This window comes from Choristoneura fumiferana, chromosome 12 (assembly GCF_025370935.1).
Source record: "Choristoneura fumiferana chromosome 12, NRCan_CFum_1, whole genome shotgun sequence".
In the NCBI taxonomy this organism is placed as follows: domain Eukaryota; kingdom Metazoa; phylum Arthropoda; class Insecta; order Lepidoptera; family Tortricidae; genus Choristoneura; species Choristoneura fumiferana.
This window is the reverse complement of record NC_133483.1, coordinates 13,913,670-13,921,022: the sequence shown is the minus strand read 5'-3', so window position 1 is coordinate 13,921,022 and position 7,353 is coordinate 13,913,670. Positions and strand designations below refer to the sequence as shown.

The window sequence follows — 7,353 nt, the reverse complement described above, 5'->3', positions numbered from 1 at the left end:
CACTAAGTCTTCAATGCGCGGCATAGGGTATTTATCTTTTACTGTCACTTTGTTTAACGCGCGATAATCTATACAAAGTCTTTTTTCCCCGTTCTTTTTATCGACCAAAATCGCAGGGCTAGCGTATGGAGACTTGCTCTCCCGCACGATATTATTGTCTAATAATTCGTTCACCATGTCACGCATAATTTGTCTGTCACATTGAGAGGATCTAAATGGTCTACAATAGATAGGACGGGGGTCAGTCACATCTATACCATCTCGTGGTTGTTTACCTTACCTAATTCCTTTACATTCCTAGCTACACAGTCACTGTATTCTCTAAATAACTTAATGAGCTCTGTGTGATGAGAATCAGCATCAATTTCCGTTTCACCAATGTTACCGCAAAATTCGATAAATTTGCTAGCATAATCAAACTGCAACACGTCACCTATACGTGAATAAATTAAATCAGGGCGTTCTGTCACATTCCGTCCAATTAAGATATCACATCCTATCAAATCATCTATTACGTAAAAATCGATTTTTCCATGCGCACTGAATCAAGTTTTAAAGTGACATTAATCATGTCAGTAACAATTTTTGTCGACTGCTTTGAAAAACCTTGTAAAGTGACTGGGGAGGGTAGTTTGACAGAGCCTAAGCCGTGTAATTTTATTAATGACTCGGAAATTAGAGAACAGCTACTGCCGGTATCTACAAATGCGTCATGAACCAAAACATCATTTAGAACTACCTCCTTTACAAATTTATTTCGAGCGTTCGACGATGAGACAAATTTGGTTTCTTGTTTTTCTGGTTTTTCTTCCGCTTTAATATTATTTTTATTGTGATAACAAGCGGACTCGACGTGTCCCCTTTTTCCGCAACAATCACATTTTACACTACATTGACTGCGTTTGTGGTTACCCCCGCATGTAAAACATTTAATTACCCTACGGGCATTTAATTGTGACTTAGTATCATTAACGGGAACGGAATCAGATGGAACGACCCTATTACTTGTTGCATGTGGTGCTGAATTACCGGTAAAATTGGTGGCGGATTGAGCTTGAGTTTGCTTTGGCATTAAATTGCTAGACTGTTTCTTTGATTTATAAACTCTGCCATGTAGGGCACTAGCTAATTGATCGCACGTCTTAAAACTATTTGCCTCTATAATTCCATCGCCAATATTTCCAAGAATTATTGATATGATATCTAGCTCTGAAAAATTAAGGCGTAATCGGTCAATCCTACATTTTTGGTCAAAATAAAATTCGTATAATGATTGATTGTCGGATGGTTTGCATTCTACTACATCTTTTAATAGTTCGAACATGTTTCTTTGTATTTGAAAACTACCTGATAATTTGGTATGCCAATCGGACCACTTCCACGTGGGCCATCGATTATTGCTACGTAACAAGGAATCGTACCATGTTTTAGCTGGTCCTTTTAGTTTATTTAATGCTTGATAACGAGTCGTATCATCAGACCAAGAAAACGTTTTTGCGTATGATTGAATAATACTAAGCCATGCATCAATGTCGTCTTTTAAAGGGTCGAACTCGGGTATAATATTGTTCAAAGTAATCGAATTGGTTTGACTTACAGTTTCGGTTCCCTTTGTCTTACTTGTCTGGCGACTCTGGCGTGATGTCGTCTTCTTGCGTCGAGGTGGCGGAGGTGACGGGGTTCTAGCACTGGTACTGGAGCTAGTTGAGCTACTAGAACTACTAGACGAACTAGCACGTCTACGCTTACGGCTTTTACGTTTACCCATCGTTGGTACGTGGGGCGTCCCGCTTCTGATATTAGCGATTCGCCTTTATTACCAAAGAATACAGCTATAAAGAATAATAATTTTATTATCAAATTTACAAATGAACAGTAATTCTAGTAGCTTCGCAAATCAGAACAAAAATCAGCCCGTGCCGGCTCGCGCGCCGGGTTTTATTCTTCCAGAGCGCGCCCTCTCCTCCGCCGCCGGAAGCTCGAGTAGGGCCGCGTGCTGACGTACAACCGGTGTTGCCAACAAGAATGAGCTCGGGTCACCATATAGCCAAGCGAGGATTAGCTCGTTGAGGTGGCAATGTGCAGACCATATAGCACGGAGAACAGATGGCCGTTGGGGCTGAAAAGAGATGGACGGATGACCTCGTTAAAGCCGCGTGTTCATGGTGGATGCAGGCCGCTTCCAACCGGAGCTATTGGGGGTATACGTATATGTCCAACAGTGGACGTCCTACAGCTGATTTTACAATGATGATGATGATTAAATATGTTTTGTCAGCATAATTATAGTAAAAACCATACACATCGTAAGTAAGTAAGTCAATCACCTACATTCGATTTGTATTCTGAGTTCGTTAACTCGCCGGGAGGTCGCCCGCAGGCGACGTTTCAGAAGCGAACTAATGTTAGCAGTATCTTTACTTTAATATCAAATATTATGCCTGGGAATACGCTCACATACAAGCAACGCATAACGAGGTCCTTAATTTAATACAAACTATATATTATTTACTTTTTCTCAAAAATGACCGCAAAAGTTGACATTATTCTTCTTTTTTTTATGGTATAGGGGGCAAAGGAGCAGGCGGATCGCCTGATGGTAAGCGATTACCGTCGCCCATGGACACCTGCAACGCCAGAAGAGTCACAAGTGCGTTGCCGGCCTTTAAGGTAGGAGTACGTTCTTTACATATCAGAAAGTAAAATGCATAGTCAGTGGTCAGCGAAAAATTAAAAAGTTAAAATTATTGCAGGCGCGCTAGCTCGACAATAATAAATTAGCGCGCCTGCAATCAGTCACAACTTTTTAAAAAAGTTAAAAAGGCGTTGGAAATGTTGGCACAAGTCGTATACAGCCAAACCTAATGGGCGGTATAAGATATTTTGTTGGAACTTCGGACTTTTTTTATTGGGTCTGAAACAGCTTGTGGTGTTTTCGGTGGAAAAATACAGCTGCAGTTTATTTTTAATGAAAAAAGGCGGGAAAGCATAAGAAAAATAATTGGAATAAAATTAAATGTTATTATTCATCATTTTTGAGAAAAGCTTTATATTAGTCTCGGCTAGAATAGCAATTGCTGGCTTCGTATTAGTTACTCAGCAAATACTCATACTCAGCCAGCAATTGGCTACTTCCAGGCCACGACAACAATCTACTATTACTTGATCTCATTTCACTAGCCTTGCTCCCGATATTTTGCTTTAGCAGTCTTTGATATCTTAAAGGACTTCTAAAAAGGAGGTCATCAGTTCAGTTAGTTTTTAGGGTTCCAGAGCCAAAATAGAAAAACGGCACCCTTATAGTTTCGCCATGTCTGTCTGTCCGTCCGCCCGCCGCTTTGCTCAGGGACTATCAATGCTAGAAAGCTGTAATTTTGGTAAACCATGCCGACAAAATGGTAAAATAAAAAAATTAAAAAAAAATTGTATGGTACCTCCCATAGACGTAGTGGGGTGTTTTTTTTTTTCTTATCCAACCCTATAGTGTGGGGTATCGTTGGATAGGTCTTTTAAAACCATTAGGGGTTTGCTCAAACGATTTTTCGGTTTAGTGATTTTTTTGCGAAATATTCAACTTTAAAGTGCAAATTTTCATTCAAAACGAGCGTCTCCCCCTCTAAAATGTTAACCGGTTGGTGGAAAGATTTGAAAAAAATCAGAATGGTAGTAATTATATCAAACTTTCAAGGAAAACTATAACGGCCAAGTTTGCTTGAAAATTATTAGTAGTTTAAGAGTAAATAGCAGCCTAAGGTATAAAATATACCTAAACTTGGAAGATTCCGTTTAAAAAATACGAAATCCTTAGAAAAATATTACTTAATTTTTTCGTGATGGCTACGGAACCCAATTTCGGGCGTTTCCGACACGCTCTTGGCCTGTTTTTATGTTTATAACCTCGGAACTCCTTCATTTATGAACTGCCTAAGTGCTGCCCGCACTTCGTCTACGAAAAATTCGTATATCGCGCGACCACTGGAATTTTAACATTTTCCGTAAAAACATAAAATAAAACAGTATTATCACACAGCTTATATGTACCTATGGTACTAGAAATTACAGATCAAAGTCAAAGTCAAAGTCAAAATATCTTTATTCAATTTAGGCTATAACAAGCACTTATGAATGTCAAAAAAAATCTACCACCGGTTCGGAAAAACCTCTGCTGAGAAGAATCCGGCAAGAAACTCAACGAGGTATATATATATTTTTTAAAACAGATTTACAATATTATTAAATGATATGTATACATCACAAGTATTTAACACAAATTTATTTTTAACACAGTAGGTTCGCTATTTGAAGGGATCGCTAATGCGGATCGGAAATATTTCCAAATATCCCTGTCCATGATATAATCATTAACTTTATAATACGCCTTTGATATTAATGTCTTCTTGACAATAGATCTGAATTTTGTATCCGTTTCATTTATAATATTTTTTGGAATTTTATAGATATATATACATTGAGTATTATAGAGTATAATTTATAGAGTTACACTATTAACGAATAGAGAATCGGCAAAGCCTAGTGCATACTATGTACTTGCTTAAATTCTACTTAACACCTCTCTCTATCGCACATACAGCTTACATTGGCACACTTAACAAAAGCATTTTCTTGCCATTAAAATCGCAAAAAACATTTGCCAACAAAATCACCCCTCAGCTCTTATAAATCGTACTTCAACAAAATAATTTCCTTAACAAAGCGCCATTGACTAGACAGTGAAGTGACATCGACAAGAACCATAATGCTCATACGGTGTGCTCGTAAAATTTTATAGGTGTCTCGGGGGCCTGGGGCTGTCCCCGGGGCCTCGGCGAGGCCCCACGTTGTGCCTCGACACACTTATCTAACCGTGATTAATATGTTTTATCTGCTAAACGCTACAATGACTTTATTTCACTCGAGTGAAGGGAGTTAAAAGAAAAATAGGAAGTTATGAATTCTAATGTACATATTATGTATGTAGACCGTGATATTTTTCATTTTCGATAACTTCATAACTTAATTACTTTGGATGACAATGTCAGTGCATTGAACAGAAAATGCAATCAGAAAAAACTTGTAATAAAAAGGTTTTTTCTTGAAAAATCTTTATAAAGCGTTTTATTCTGAGCATTAAGAGTATTTTTTACCTAAATCATCATCATCATCATCATCCCAGCCTATATACGTCCCACTGCTGGGTACAGGCCTCCTCTCAGAACAAGAGGGCTTAGGCCATAGTTCCCACGCGGGCCCAGTGCGGATTGGGAACTTCACACGCGCCATTGAATTGCTTCGCAGGTTTATGCAGGTTTCCTCACGATGTTTTCCTTCACTGCAAATCTCGTGGTAAATTTTCAAATGTAATTCCGCACATGAATTTCGAAAAACTCAGAGGTGCGAGCCGGGGTTTGAACCCACGACCCTCTGCTTGAGAGGCGATAGGTCAAACCACTAGGCCACCACGGCTTTTTTTGACCTAAATGATACTTGATAATGACCATGCTAAAAAAACTTTGTTATTTAATTCACTTAAACCAAAAACAATAACGAACGTCTTGTGCCATTGAATGTAAATGAATTTTCACGAGATTTTAAATCTAATATAGGGCACAAAACCCCTCAAGAAAACGTGCGCAGCGTGCAGATTTTAATAACTAAAATTCTGTGTAAGCGACAATAAACGCCCGGGCTGTCGCATCGAGGTGCCTCTGATTCAAGGGTGCTCTGCAAAAATTGGCTGGCTCTTACGTCTCTGGTACAACCACGCGCGATCGGCAGCGAGGAGAGCGTTTTCTCTATTCATTGCGTGTACTGCTACATTACCGCTGTGCGGCAAGCATCTTGGACTCGCAATGAACAGAGAAAGTAGCCATGTGTTACTTCATAGCCCGTGATCAATGTGCACCGTATTCCAAATATCTAGCGGTGGCGTGACACCGAAATACCTTGATCTCTACCTGGTTTTATTAACAATGACTTAAGTATATTCGCGTTTATTCTATTCTGGACGGGAATACGTATAGGTAAATAAAATAGCGCCACCAATCCTATTTGGGCTGTTAAAATACCTATGTAATTAGATACATCTAAGTAGGTAAATATTTTACAGAATGTACTTGTAAATTTCGCCATACATATTTTTTTCTGCCAGTGTCCAATGTCCCATCATTAGTTTTTTAGGGTTCCGGAGCCAAAATGGCAAAAACGGAACCCTTATAGTTTCGCCATGTCTGTCTGTCTGTCTGTCCGTCCTTCTGCGGCTTTGCTCAGGGACTATAAAAAGAACAGGGGCTAGAAAGCTGTAATTTTGCACGGATATATAATGTAAACTATGCGAACAAAATGGTACAATAAAAAATAAAAATATTTTTTTTTAGGGTACCTCCCATAGACGTAAAGTGTTTTTTTTTCTCATCCAACCCTATAGTGTGAGGTATCGTTGGATAGGTCTTTTAAAACCATTAGGGGTTGTTAAAACAATTTTTCGATTCAGTGATTACTTTTCATTAAAATCGAGCGTCCCCCCCCCCCTTTAAAATCTAAACCGGTGGGTGGAAAAATTTGAAAAAAATCAGGATGATAGTAAGTATATCAAACTTTCAAGGAAAGCTATAACGGTTAAGTTTGCTTGAGAATTATTAGTGGTTTAAGAGTAAATAGCAGCCTAAGGTATAAAATATACCTAAACTTGGAATATTCCGTACAAAATGCGAAATCCTCAGAAAAATATTACTTAATTTTTTCGTAATGGCTACGGAACCCTATTTCGGGCGTGTCCGACACGCTTTTGGCCGGTTTTTTTTATATTAAATACATACCAAATCTGTTAGGGAACTATCTAAGTCGGTACCTAAGTCCTGCTGTATATCCGATTACATTCAGCCGCCCCATTCACCCTGCGATTAATGCTCCGTATAAGACATACAGTGGCACACGTATATCAAGTATATCTGCAGGGCTACTACGAAATTTGAAAATCGAAGTTCGTGTCGTTCGATCCCTCTGACTCTTATACTATTTAATACGAGAGCGAGAGGGACGGTACGATACGAATTTCGATTTTGAACTTCAGAGTAGGCCCTCTGCGAGGCCTAGCCACATCGGAACTGTAGCTATTGGTAAGAGTAGGTACCTATATGATAACTAATGACAAGTTTCACGTGATTTTTTTGGATCATTTTTTACCACCTTGGAGAGGTGGTGGAGCTTTCTCAGATTATTTGCTACCTACCCACTCCAGATACACTACACTACACACAATATAAATTATTACACAAAATCCTAGTATAATAAATGCGAAAGTTTGTTGTATGACCGTGCGTGTGCTTGTTACTCTTTCACGCTAAAACGGTTGGA

General features: G+C 38.8%; 1 pseudogene; it reads right to left on the bottom strand.

Moving 5' to 3' along the window:
* Positions 1-251: 251 nt before the first annotated feature.
* LOC141433704 (uncharacterized) lies at positions 252-2,017 on the bottom strand (annotated as a pseudogene).
* Between the last annotated feature and the right edge of the window lie 5,336 nt (positions 2,018-7,353).